Source organism: Hylobates moloch, unplaced genomic scaffold, assembly GCF_009828535.3.
Source record: "Hylobates moloch isolate HMO894 unplaced genomic scaffold, HMol_V3 SCAFFOLD_16, whole genome shotgun sequence".
Lineage (NCBI taxonomy): Eukaryota > Metazoa > Chordata > Mammalia > Primates > Hylobatidae > Hylobates > Hylobates moloch.
This window is the reverse complement of record NW_026652291.1, coordinates 18,699,753-18,714,978: the sequence shown is the minus strand read 5'-3', so window position 1 is coordinate 18,714,978 and position 15,226 is coordinate 18,699,753.

Sequence of the window (15,226 nt, the reverse complement as noted above, 5' to 3'; positions counted from 1 at the left end):
AGCCCTGCATGCATTAGGTATTTGTCCTAATGCTATCCTACCCCTTGCCCCCAACCCCTGACAAGCCCTGGTGTGTCATGTTCCCCTCCCTGTGTCCATGCGTTCTCATTGCTCAACTCCTACTTATGAGTGAGAACATGCAATGTTTGTGTTAGTTTGCTGAGAATGGTGGTTTCCAGCTTCATCCATGTTCCTGCAAAGGACATGAACTCATCCTTTTTTATGGCTGCATAGTGTTCCGTGATATACATGTGCCACATTTTCTTTACCCAGTCTATCATTGATGGGCATTTGGGTTGGTTCCAAGTCTTTGCTATTGTAAATGGTGTTGCAATAAACTTACAAGTGCATGTGTCTTTATAGTAGAATGATGGATAATCCTTTGAGTATATACCTAGTAGTGGGATTGCTGGGTCAAATGGTATTTCTGGTTCTAGATCCTTGAGGAATTGCCACACAGTCTTCCACAATGATTGAACTAATTTACACTCCCACCAACAATGTAAAAGTGTTCCTATTTCTCCACATCCTCTCCAGCATCTGTTGTTTCTTGACTTCTTAATGGTTGCCATTCTAACTGGCATGAGATGGTATCTCATTGTGGTTTTGATTTGTATTTCTCTAATAACCAGTAATGATGAGCTTTTTTCATGTTTTTGTTGGCTGCATACATGTCTTCTTTTGAGAAGTATCTGTTCATATCCTTTGCCCACTTTTTGATGGGGTTGTTTGCTTTTTTCTTGTAAATTTGTTTAAGTTCCTTGTAGATTTTGGATATTATCCTTTTGTCAGATGGATAGATTGCAAAAATTTTCTCACATTCTGTAGGTTGCCTGTTCAAACTGATGATAGTTTCTTTTGCTATGCAGAAGCTCTTTAGTTTAATTAGATCCCATTTGTCAATTTTGGCTTTTGTTGCAATTGCTTTTAGTGTTTTAGTCCTGAAGTCTTTGCTCATGCCTATGTCCTGAATGGCATTGCCTAGGTTTTTTTCTAGGGTTTTTATGGTTTTAGGTTTTACATTTAAGTCTTTAATCTATCTTGAGTTAATTTTTGTATAAGGTGTAAGGAAGGGATCTCCAGTTTCAGTTTTCTGATATGGCTAGCCAGTTTTCACAACACCATGTATTAAATTGTTTTTGTCAAGTGTGTCAAAGATCAGATGGTTGTAGATGTGTGGTGTTATTTCTGAGGCATCTGTTCAGTTCCATTGGTCTATATCTCTGTTTTTGTACCAGTACCATGCTGTTTTGGTTACTGTAGCCTTGTAGTATAGTTTGAAGTCAGGTAGCGTGATGCCTCCAGCCTTTTTTTTTTTTTTTTCTTAGGATTGTCTTCGATATATGGGCTCTTTTTTGGTTCCATATGAAATTTAAAGTAGTTTTTTGTAATTCTGTTGAAGAAAGTCAATGGTAGCTTGATGGGAATAGCAGTGAGTCTATAAATTACTTTGGGCAGTATGGCCATTTTCATGATATTGATTCTTCCTATCCACGAGCTTGGAATGTTTTTTCCATTTGTTTGTGTCCTCTCTTATATCCTTGATCTGTGATTTACAGTTCTTGAAGAGGTCCTTCACAAGTTGTATTCCTACATATTTTATTCTCTTTGTAGCAATTGTGAATGGGAGTTCACTCATGATTCGGCTCTCTCTTTGTCTATTATGGGTGTATAGGAATGCTTGTGATTTTTGCACATTGATTTTGTATCCTGGGACTTTGCTGAAGTTGCTTATCAGCTTAAGGAGTTTTGGGGCTGAGACTATGGGGTTTTCTAAATATAAAACCATGTCATGTGCAAACAGAGACAATTTGACTTCCTCTCTTTCTATTTGAATACCTTTTGTTTATTTCAATTGCCTGATTTCCCTGGCCAGAACTTCCAATTCTATGTTGAACAGGAGTGGTGAGAGAGGGCATCCTTGTCTTGTGCCAGTTTTCAAAGCGAATGCTTCCAGCTTTTGCCTATTCAGTATGATATTGGCTGTGGTTTTGTCATAAATAGCTTTTATTATTTTGAGATATGTTCCGTCAATACCTAGTTTATTGAGAGTTTTTAGCATGAAGGGGTGTTGAATTTTATTGAAGGCCTTTTCTGCATCTAGTGAGATAATCGTGTGGTTTTTGTCATTGTTTCTGTTTATGTGAAGGATTACATTTATTGATTTGTGTATATTGGACCAGCCTGGCATCCCAGGACAAAGCCGACTTGATCATAGTGGATAAGCTTTTTGATGTGCTGCTGGATTCAGTTTGCCAGTATTTTATTGAGGATTTTTGCATCAATGTTCATCAAGGATATTTACCTAAAGTTTTCTTTTTTTGTTGTGTCACTTTCAGGTTTTGGAATCAGGATGATGCTGGTCTCATAAAATGAGTTAGGGAGGAGTCCCTCTTTTGCTACTCTTTGGAATAGTTTCAGAAGGAATGCTAGCAGCTCCTCTTTGTACCTCTGGTAGAATTTGGCTGTAAATCCATCTAGTCCTGGGCTTTTTTTGGTTGGTAGGCTGTTAATTACTGCCTCAATTTCAGAAATTGTTATTGATCTATTCAGGGATTTGACTTCTTCCAGGTTTAGTATTGGGAGGGTATATGTGTCCAGGAATTTATTCATTTCTTCTTGATTTTCTAGTTTATTTGTGTAGAGGTGTTTATAGTACTCTCTGGTGGTAGTTTGTATTTCTGTGGGGTCAGCTGTGATATTCCCTTTATTATTTTTATTGTGTCTATTTGATTCTTCTCTCTTTTCTTCTTTATTGGTCTCAGTAGTGGTCTTTCTATTATGTTAATCTTTTCAATAAACCAGCTCCTAGATCCATTGATTTTTTGAAGGGTTTTCCAGGTCTCTATCTCCTTCAGTTCTGCTCTGGTCTTAGTTATTTCTTATCTTCTGCTAGCTTTTGAATTGGTTTGCTCTTGCTTCTCTAATTCTTCTAATTGTGATGTTACGGCATCAATTTTAGATCTTTCCCACTTTCTGATGTGGGCATTTAGTGCCATAAATTTCCCTCCAAACAGTGCTTTAGCTGTGTCCCATAGATTCTGGTACTTTGTGTCTTTGTTCTGATTAGCTTCAAGGAACTTATTTATTTCTGCCTTAACTTCGTTATTTACTCAGTAGTCATTCAGGAGCAGGTTGCTCTGTTTCCATGTAGTTGTGCGGTTTGGGGTGAGTTTCTTTATCCTGAGTTCTAACTTGATTGCACTGTGGTCTGAGAGACTGTTTTGTATAATTTTTCTTATTTTGCATTTGCTGTGATGTGTTTTGCTTCCAATTATGTGGCCCATTTTAGAATGAGTGATGTGGTACTGAGAAGAATCTGTATTCTGTTGAAATGGGGTGGAGAGTTCTGTAGATGTCTATTAGGTCCACTTGGTCCAGAGCTGAGTTCAAGTTCTGAATATCCTTGTTAATTTTCTGTCTTGTTGAGCTGTGTAATATTGACAGTGGGGTGTTAAAGACTCCCGCTATTATTGTGTGGGGGTGTTAAAGACTCCCGCTATTATTGTGTGGGAGTCTAAGCCTCTTTGTAGGTCTCTAATAATTTGCTCTATGAATCTGGATGCTCCTGTATTGCATGCATATATATTTAGGATAGTTAGCTCTTCTAGTTGCATTGATCCCTTTACCATTATGTTATGCCATTCTTTGTCTTTTTTGATCTTTGTTGGTTTAAAGTCTGTTTTATCAGAGGCTAGGATTGCAATCCTTGCTTTTTTTTTTTTTTTTGCTTTCCATTTGCTTGGTAAATATTCCTCCATCCCTTTATTTTGAGCCTATCATGTCTTTGCACGTGAGATGGATCTCCTGAATACAGTACACCGATGGGTCCCAGGCCCCTTGCACTTCGTTGGTGAGGTGATGCTCCACCCTGCTTCTGCTCATCCTCTGGGTGCTGCACCCACTGTCAAACCAGTCCCAATGACATGAGCTGGGTACCTCAGTCGGAAATGCAGAAATCACTCACCTTCTGCATTGGTCTCCCTGGGAGCTGCAGACCAGAGCTGTTCCTATTGGCCATTTTACCTCGCTACCGAGCCTAAGATTTTCTAGGTATAGAATCATATCTCAGAGAAGACAGATAACTTGACTTCCTCTTTTCATATTTGGATGCCCTTTATTTCTTTCTCTTGCCTGATTCTTCCAGCTAGTATTTCCAGTAGTATATTGAATAAGAGTGTTGAGAGTGGACATCCTTGTCTTGTTTAGTTTTTAAGGGGAGTAGTTCAAGCTTTCGCTCATTCAATGTGATGTTGGCTGTGGGTTTGTCATAGATGGCTCTTATTACTTTTAGGTATGTTCCTTTGAAGTCTAGTCTGTTGAGGATTTTTATTATGAAGGGATTTTGGATTTTATTGAAAGCTTTTTCTGTGTCTATTGAGATGGTGGTGTGGTTTTTGCTTTTAATTCTGTTTATGTGGTGAATCACATTTATTGATTTGTATATGTTGAACCAACCCTGCATCCCAGAAATAAAGCTTACTTCATCATGCTGTATTAACTTTTTCATGTGCCGCTGGATTTGGTTTGCTGGTACTTTGTTGAGGATTTTTGAATCTACATTCATTAGAGATATTGGCCTGATGTTTACTTTTTTGTTGTTGTTTCTCTGCTAGATTTTGGTAGCAGACTGATGCTAGCTTCATAGAATGAGTTAGAGAGGAGCCCCTCCTCCTCGATGTTTTGGAATAGTTTCAGTAGGATTAGGATTAGTTCTACTTTGTACATCCGGTAGAATTTGGCTGTGCATCTATCTGGTCCAGGGCTTATTCTGGTTGGTAGGTTCTTTATTACTGATTAAATTTCAGAAGTTGATACTGGTCTATTCGGGGTTTCGATCTCTTCCTAATTCAGTTTTGGGAGATTGTATGCTTCCAGGAACTCATCTGTTTCCTCTATATTTTCCAATTTGTGTGCATAGGGTTGTTGATAGTCTCTGAGGATCTTTTGTATTTCTGTGGTATCAATTGTAGTATCAGCTTTGTAGCTTATGTTTGTGCTTATTTTGATTTTCTCTAGCTAGTGGTCTATCAATCACATTTATTCTTTTGAAGAACAAACTATTGGTTTCATTGATCTTTCATATGAATTTTTGTATCTCAACTTTATTAAGTTCTTCTATAATTTAATTATTTCATTTTTTTCTGCTAGCTTTGGTGTTGGTTTGTTTTTCTGTTCTTTCCTTTAGGTGCAAAGTTAGATTATTAATTTGAGATTTTTCTAACTTCTTGAAAAAGGCATGTAAGGCTATAAACTTTCCTCTTAACAATGCTTTGGCTGCATCCCAGAAATTTTGGTAGGTTGTATTCCTACTGTTTAATTTCAAAGAATTTTTTTATTTCTGCCTTAATTTCAGTGTTTACCCAGGAGTTGTTCAGCAGTAAGTTGCTTAATTTCCATGTGTTTCTGTAGCTTTGAGAGATCTTAATATTGATTTACATGTTTATTGAACTGTGGTCTAAGAGTGTACTTGACATGATTTTTTTTTTAATTTACTAAGACATACTTTATGACTGAGCATGTGGTCAATGGACACTTCTCAAAAGAAGACACACACGTGGCCAAAAAACATGAAACAATGTTTAAGATCACTAATCATCAGAGAAAGGCAAATTAAAACCAGCCATCTCACACCAGTCAGAATAACTGTTACTAAAAAGCAAAAGCCAACAGATGCTGGCAAGGTTACAGGGAAAAAGGAACACTTATGCACTGTTGTTGGGAATGTAAATTAGTTCAGTCACTGTAGAAATAAGTCTGGAGATTTCTCAAGGAGCTTAAAACAGAGCTGCTATTCAACCCAGCAGTCCCGTTACTGAGTATGTTACCAAAGGAAAATAAATAATTCTACCAAAAAGACAAATGCACTAGTATGTTCATCACTGCACTATTCACAATAGCAAAGACATAGAATCAACCCAGGCACATGTCAGTGGTAGATTGGATAAAGAAAATGTACATATACACCATGGAATACTACACAGACATAAAAAAAGAATGAAATCATGTCATTTACAGCAACATGGATGCAGTTGGAGGCCATAATCCTAAGCAAATTAACGAAGAAACAGAAAACCAAAGATCACATTTTATCACTTACAAGTGGAATCTAAACATCGGGCACACATGGACATAAATATGGGAACAGACTACTGGACTACTGGAGCGAGGAGGAAGGGAGGGAGTGGGATGTGTTTGAAAAACTACCTGTCGGTACTATGCTCACTTCCTGGGTGACAGGATTCCTCATGCCCCAAACGTCAGCATCACACAATATGCCCACATAACAAACCTGCACAAGTACCTTCTGTTTCTTAAAAAACAAAACAAAAAAAACTTTGAAATTGTTTTAAAAAATTAAACACAGAATTTTAAATTAAATAATATTTCTAATTTATTAAAGATTTTCTAAATAAATGACCATCACAGTTTTCATCCATACCACATTTCCCAAATTAAATATATTTTCAAAATAATATTTAAATGCATGCAAGAAACTCCAAGGAAGGGACTTTCAGAAATTGGAGTTGTATAACTGACAAAATGATGAAAACTTAGAGGATAAATTTATAAATGGCAATTGCTGCTTAAAATAAGAGATGAAAAGTTTATTAGAGGAACTTTTTATACACACACACACAAACTTATCAGTTCCATGCATGTTCAGCAGAAAAGATCAAATATAAAGAATCATCACAATCTTATATTTGTAATGTCAACTCATGCTAGATTATTCTTTTTTTCTAATAACCTATTTAACAAATTAGAACATTAAAACTGGTTTCTATTTTGTACCCATTTCTCATCCTTCTTCAGGCCAGGCATTGCTCAGGCAAGCATGGTGAACACATTGACCTCTGGGGTACTCTGGGTTTTGGTCAAATCCCCAGGGCATGCTGCAAAATGAGAAATGATGCCTCTTGACTTCAAGGTCATAGAGAAGAACAAATTCCTCTAATAAAACAGTGGGAAATTATCTCCCTACTGTCACAAAGCAAAGTCTTAGATGTATTTTGAATTGTTTTTGAGTTTGGTGGAGAAAATGCTAGGCAGAGTAAAAGTAAGAGAAATGCAATAAAACATTTTTATAATGTGTAATTATGAATATTTTTCTTGTCCATAAACAGGCACCAGAATAGTGCATGTTGAACCATTAAATTTTGGACTGGGACAAAATATTCAGCAAAAAAAATTTTAATCTTTAGTAGAGAAGACATTATAAACAAGGACAAGAGTAGTTTTGTCATTTTTGTATCTAATATTTTAAATAGAAGTTTGGGGCACTACGAAACAAATTTTTATTAATTGAGGGATTGTAGAAATTTTCCTAATAAAATATACCATCACGTTCTGTTGTAATCATCCCCAGCACACCACAAAATACCATCTAATATCCCTATTTTTAATGTCTGAATCTTCTACTAGGCTTAAAGCTTCTTGAAGAGCTATCATCAAATTTTCTTATTCCTAGTTCTTGGCAAAAGGCATATAGATCAAATAAAGCCTTTCCAAGTAAAATAAAATATAAATGAAGAAAGTCACATTTCGCTTCACTTCCCTTTGCAAGAATCAACCATGGTTGCGTCTATTTTCAATGGCTGTCTATTAAGCTACTGATTTGGAGTTGCAGTTTTCAGAAACTAGAAGCTCAGAGGAGGAGCCCTGCAAAGCACAGCACAGAACTCCAAGGAACAGAAACACCTTTGCAGGTGTCACCTCTGAAGGAATACAGCAAGTTACTATTTTTGTGTGTGCTGGAAGAAACTAAAGGCTGCAGCCAATTGCAGGGGCTACCCTGACAACCTCTTCTGGGGCCATATAGCTAGGAGCAGCAAGCAAGCTGGAAGAGGGAAGTTTTGTTTTTTCTTCATCTTCCTGCCTTCCACTTTCTCTAAAAACCCCTTTGGGCAGTGAAACCAAGAAGCCAGGTGGTAAAAATAAATTTATTTTGTAAAGCCATATTCCAAACATCACAAAGCAAAAAATAGAAGAGTAGATAAGAAGGCAAGAGACAATAACCTAATAGCCCATGAAGCTGTGTATTAGACTTCAAACTCAATTACAAACTCCTTGAAACCAAAGACCTTCTCTAGTGTCTATCAAAATGAGCAGAAAATTAAAGGTGCTTGAAACTCTGTGCTGAATTGAAATAATCTATTCATTTTTAAATTAATTCTACAAACGTTTGTGGAGAACGAATATTTATTACAGACTCACTGCAGGATACTTCAGATAAAAATATGAATAAGATACCATCTCTCCTTTCAGATAATTTACAACCTAATGAGAAAAATAGATTGTAAAGAAAAGCAATAAATAGCTTTTAGTAGTCAGTGTGATATTTGTACCGTGGGGACCAAGATATCGGGAAAGGGAGAAAAATGATTCAGATTGAAAAGGTGGATATTTGTTCCACTTGGTTAATAATAAGCATCATTCCAGCTATTGCTCTAGGCTTTGGGGATAAAATGGTGACTGCAAGGGACAAAATCCCTGCCCTTAACTGGGCTTACGGACTGGTGAAGAGTATAAAGGAAGAAGAACCTAGCCTCATCTGCTCTACTGTTGTATCATAAAGATATTGATCATAAGATGGGTTCAGCAGGCCAGTTCACCTACGTAGACAATCATTAATGTCTTCCTGTTCCATGTGTATTATCGCTAAATTTCTGTGTATACTCAAAAATGAGAGGAGCTCACTAGACACCATTCATGCTTTTGATCTAGCCTCAAACAGCATAAAGTGGCAATGACTCTGCAGTGACCCCAATGGGCAGCAAAATTAAATCACTCCGAAGAATAATACCTTGCTATTTAACTGGTCTGTCAATGGTGTCACCACCTCCAGATCTGGCAAGAAAACCAGATATCTGTGAAATAGGCAGATAGCACAGTACTTTTAAAACTACAGAAATTCTACAGCTCGTATATGATTGGGGGGAAGTGGGCTTCAACTTGGGATTCAGATAGATCCCTTTCTGCATTGTGAATCACTCATTTACTCACCAGTATACTACAGCCTAATTATTTAAATTGTCTGTGCCTCTGTATCTCATCAGAAACATGAGAATAATATAGCACCTTTATATAATTAATATATTATTAATAATAATGTTACATAATTATTTGGGGGAATAAATAAATATCTTTACAGTCGTTAATACCCTATCTGGGCTTCGTAAATTCAGACATGATAAGCCCATACCTTTACACCCTTTACATTCTTCAGATTGGTTTAATGGTGAATTCCACTATCAGGTCAACTCTAAAAGTTGTGTAGACTAGATACCAATCTCAACGGTATAGCTGAGGAAAACAAATAACAAATTATTATTTTTTTTTCCTTTTTTCGGTGAGGGATAAAATCTTATTATTATAAATCCATGGCAGAGCCTAGTCTACAAACCCGGCCTCCTGATTCCTAGTAGTATTAATTATAGATGGAAAGGAAAAAGCACATGCATTTTAGAATAAATGTGCAAACACAGAAACAAATAAATAAAGGAGCCAGTAAGTGAAGAAATACAATAATAAGCTGGTGTGTTTTTATTACAGCAATCCTTGATCATTTTGATTAATATTATGTGAAAGTACAAGACCTTAATAATAAGGCTAATTCCAATGAAAGGTGGTATACAATTGTTATTGACCACTTCACACCAACATGCAAACTGAATGTATTCAGAGTGTAGAACAGACTGTATGACTTTTTTTTTCTTTTTTTTTTTTTTTTTGAGACGGAGTCTCACTCTATCACCAGGCTGGAGTGCAGTGGCACGATCTCAGCTCACTGCAACCTCTGCCTCCCGGGTTCAAGTGATTCTCCTACCTCAGTCTCCCGAGTAGCTGGGACTACAGGCCTGCACCACCATACCCGGCCAATTTTTGTACTTTTAGTAGAGACAGGTTTTCACCATGTTGGCCAGGATGGTCTCGATCTCCTGACCTTGTGATCTGCCCACCTTAGCCTCCAAAAGTGCTGTATGACTTTTTAGAGTTATCTCTGGAGAATAACACATATCCACACTCTCTCATCCAAAGTGAGAATCTTGCAATACTAAAGCAACCATTTTGCACATATTCTCCAAGAAACAAAACAGTGACCAAATCAAAAATAGGCCTGCTGTCAGGGAAAGCTGGTCCTCCAGCTCAAGTTTCCTACAATTATGAATAGAGAGGCTTGTGCCTTCAGGGGTTACTTTGTTTAACTTTAAAAATAATGAATAAAAATGCAATAAACTCTAATAGAAAGCATGTTGTTCTTTTGTTTGCAGAAGTAATTACAATATTATTCCTAACTCTATATGCCTCACTCCATGAAAAGGGAAATATGAATAAGGGAAGGAAGAAAGAAAATGACTACAGTTTTGTTTTAACTTTTCAGAGCAGCTAACAGTAACAAAGACATTTCCATTTGAAAAGAAAAATACGTATTTCTCCCCATGGCTAAGGAAAACCACCTTATTAAACTTCATAGCCATGGAATACAATTGGAAAATTATTACTCATTGGGAGCTTTTAACTTGCAACTAGTGGGTACTGAAATCTCCAGAGAATGAGTAGGTCCTATGATATCTTAAAAAGACATGGAAAAGAGAAAAGCACAGTGAAAATCCAGTGGAGGTGGTGGCCTCAGATTACAACAATTATAGGAACAAATGAGAAACATTTACTTACATAGAAAGTTGCTGAGCTTTGTAAAGGAATCAAACCTGTTCTTCTGTGAGGCAAGTCTTAATTTTTGGGAGGACCACTGACCAATGCTATCTGCTAAAGATGTTGAAAAATAGTGTTATGTAGGTATACTCTGAGATGTCACCATAATGCACCCTCCTAGTCTCTTTGACAGTGGCAGAAGCAACCTAGCTAAAAGAAGTACAAAAGGATGTTATAGCACAACATACTAGAGAGAAAATAGTATTTGTTTAGGATTTTAACACACGTATTCTCTTTTCTTTGAAGATTATATCTAAGAAATTGTCTTGGTTTATGTGTTCTGCTATTTATCCAAATACAGTGGGGTAAGGACTTCTCTGAGCTAAGTGTCTGATCACAATACCCACTGAAAACTATGACACCTTTGGCCCTGTCAGGGTTCACTTTTTGATTTGGTCACTGTTTTGTTTCTCTGAGAATATGTGCAAATGGTTGCTTTCATATTGCAAAATGATTGCTTTAGTATTGAAAGATGCTCACTGTGTGTGTGTGAGTGTGGCTATGTGTTATTCTCTAGAGATAACCCTAACCCTCTGGACTTTGCAGTTATGGCTAAGAATCTTCAGATGGGGAGCTTCTTCTGGATTAACTGGAGAGATCCAATGGAATCACAAGCATCCTGATGAGAGAGAGGAAGTTAAATCAGAAATACAAATAGAAGATGTGATGATGGAAGCAAAAGGATGGAGTGATGAGAGGAAGAATCCAGAAGCCAAGGAACGAAGACAACCACTAGTAGCTGGAAAAGAGAAAGAAATGGATTCTCCCCTCAGAGCCTCCTGCAAGAACCAACCCTGCTGACACCTTGACTTTTGTCCCACGAAACCAATTTTAGACTTCTGACCTCTAGAAACTTAAGACAATAATTTTTTAAGCCACTAAATTTGTAGTAATTTGCTCCAGCACTGACAGGAAACAAAGACACTTCTTTTTCTTCATAGCCATTCCTAAAGCAGCCTCCAATAACAACAAAGGAGGCTTATTTAAAAGCGCGTGTTCTACGTGCTTGAAAATATCAATTGTTTTAATGTAAACTGGGACTATATTAGGCGATGCAGATGATCTGGACAGGGAAATATCTCGATCTTCTTCCATATCATTGATTTTTACATGTTGCTTCAACATGTATTCAGTGAGATGAAACTAATTTCTCTGGTGACATGTCTCATAGCTTTTCTTCACCAATGACCCCTCATGCACAGTATGCAGCAATATATGTGTGCCTATGAGCAATATCAATTTGTTGAATGACTGAATGTGATCTTTTGAAATAGAAAGCTTATTTATTTTTAAGGCTCTTAAATCTAGATAAGGAAATTGCTACTCACTCCAGTAGACAGCACTGTAATGTGTCTCATTTGCTTTCAGAATTTTAACTGGCTCTGACTGCCCACTGTAGGAAGCCACCAGCTGATTGACCTCAGGGTTAAGGGTATGCATCTTTTCCATACAATTGATGTGGGAATGCCAAATTGTTTTTTAGTACAAATATATTTACCATGGAACTTAAAAAAATTTACTTAAAAGATGATATGTAATCGGTTAAAGCAGAACCAATTTATGTTTTATCAGTTATAAGGAATTATATGTGAAAACCTAAGTTAGCTGTACTTACATTTTTGATTTATGTCAGTGATATATTAGTGCCCCTTATGGACTAGTAGCAGTGAGATATCCGGCAACCTGCCCCCACTCTCTTTGATCCCAAAATACTGCTAAATGAAATAAAGTTTAATTTTCCCATTTGAACCAGAAAAGGAAGGCTTCATCAGGAAACACTTAGTGTTAATTATTTCACATAATCAAGAAGTAAAATGACTTTCTTTTTAATTTTTTAAAATTCTTTAATTTAAAATGTCCACTTTTATACCAGCCTTCTCCTGTTCTCCAAGTTATTTAAATCAATGAGGCTTTGAAAAATTCATAGTACATGGAAGTAAGAAAAATCTTTGCCTGAAGAGCTAAAAGACAAGGGTTCTTTGGTCATATGAGGCAAGATGTAGAGGAAAATTTCAGTGAGTGTCAATGCACATAAGTTCTAGTCTAAACGTTGCCATTAAATTTCATGAACTTTAGGTAAAGCCTTTATAACCAAGAAAATTATCCTTGAAGTCAAATGGACGTGAATTCAATTCCAGGCTAACCTACTAAGTAAAAATGATTTAATGTCTCTAAGCCTTTAATGTCTGTAAGCTGAATGAAATCAAAGATAATCATGAAAAGTGTTTATTCATACATCAAAACATTGAGCACTTACTCTGTTGTAAACACTGCGTTGGACTCTCCAATTAGAGGGGTGGCTATTCGTTAGTCTCTCGGGCTTATTGTAAGAATAATGAAACAGTGCTTCTAAAGTCCTTGCACAGTACTCAGCACCTAGTAGCTACTTAATAAATAATAACTATTATGAGTAGTTGACCTGGCAGTGGTAAAATTAGGGCCATTTCTAAGAATTCCCCCATTCCATTTTCAGTGTCTTTCTCAATGATATATTAAAATGTCATTCATTTTGCCTGATGAGTGACAAGACAGTGATAATTATGAAAGCATTATAGAAATTTTTGAAATGTTATGTAAAGACTAGGTGTTAATCTTCACAAATGTTATAATTTGCTGGGTCCCAAGGAGAAAGAAAACTCAAACACACTCTCAATGCCCACATCTAACATCCAGTTAGACAGCCAGTAAACAAGGCTGATTTTCAATTTATACAGGGACTTGTACTTTACAGCACACACGCTCTAACATGTTGTAAAAGAGGAAAGCTCACTCTCCCTTTAGAATCTGCCTCTTGCTGCATGAAAAAAGATTCTCTTAGCTTTCTAAAGGGACTTCTGCTTTGGATTGGTGTTAAAAAGGACCCTTGTACCTGGCTTTGTGCTGGGTACTATTCAGAGAAACTATACAGATTCTTTAACTTCTGTCATGTTTCAGACTTAAATGGAAATGATTCCAGCAAACCAATGTGACTGAATATAGATAAAGTGTTCCTTCCTGTGAACAAATGACTTGAATAACGAATATAATCCACTGGGGGAAGCCCTTGGTATTATAAAATTTGGTTGGATTTTAATTCCCCGTCTCTCAGGAATCCCCATCAGGGAAAGAATCCGATGTCATAATCCTTTTTTGCCCCAGGTCATAGGCAATGCTAGTGCGATTGTTGCATGGAGTTTTAGCTAAGGAAAGAAGGTGTTCTAGAGAGTCAGAATAAATAGAGATTCTATATTCATAGCAACACATTTTCCGATGTTGGTTTCTTTCCTTCCTTTTAAAGTTCAATCACAATGTATATTGTTTTAGCCATTTCTCTTGTCACTGATCTCTGCTACATTATGAACTCAAATCTATAGAAAATTTATTTCTTCCCTGTTTAATAAATCCTCCTGCCCTATTCTAAACTATTAAATTTAAAATCTATTATTTTAGTGGGAGGTAAGGTCAAGAATGCTTTTAGGAAATTATTAAGGTCATTTGAGTATCACTTGATGTATTTTTATCCAGTTTCTAAATCTGTGTTTTGATTTCACTCTCCCTTGAGGGGAAGGTTAATTTTATATAATAGCAAAAATTAAGAAAATTAAGAAGAAGTATACTAAGAGAGTGGGCCTCGTTTTTTCCCTAAGCCTAATCGCATTACCTTCTGCCTTATCTGACACTAATTTCCCTCTATCTTATCTTCTGTACTCTGTGTATTTTCCTCCTTTCCCAAGTATTTTTGGCTTGCAACCATAATGGTGACACCCTAAGCTGTTCTACAAAACAGACTGTATTTAAAGCTTGTAAATATTTTGCCATCAATATTACTTTCTTTATAAAAGCATCCAGGGAAAGGAGAAGTGAAAAAATCCAGTGCCCCTTACCATTTGTCTACTGTAAAGTGACATTATAAAATAAACCTCACTCAAAATTTCTTGAGAAGAACTTGAAACTTTGATGATGATTTTTAAAATTTATTTAAGAAATTTTAAATCTCATTCATCTGAAAAGACCCAGTCTAAAAGCCATCTTCACTCGGTTCTTTAAGGTACTCTTCTGCTGATTTTCAGAAAGATGAAGGGGACAGTCAGAAGAAGTACTGGGCAAGATAAAGAGTTTTGAAGGAGGAATACAATCATTCCCATGGAGTAAATGAGATTGTAATCATGTCATTGAACTCTAATAGAACATCCTTCCAAATAAAAGCTAGCATATCACGAATGTGCACTAAAGCATGCTAAGTAAATCATGCTAAGAGGAAGAGTGTCAATACAGTAAGATGTACCCAGTCATCATAATTAATGCCTGTGTCCTGTACTGGTGAAGGCGAGTTGTTTTCATGTTACAACAATTAGGGATAAGATCATTTCTGCAACCGAATTGTTACAAGCAGTTATGTATCTCATAGAGATGTTGCACTTTGAAAAAGAGTTAAAACAGAATTTAAACAGCACACTACAGGAACTGCTAAGCTACTTTAAAGAAAATAACAATAATAGTTACTGTTGTATCTTAAGTAGAGTGAATTTGC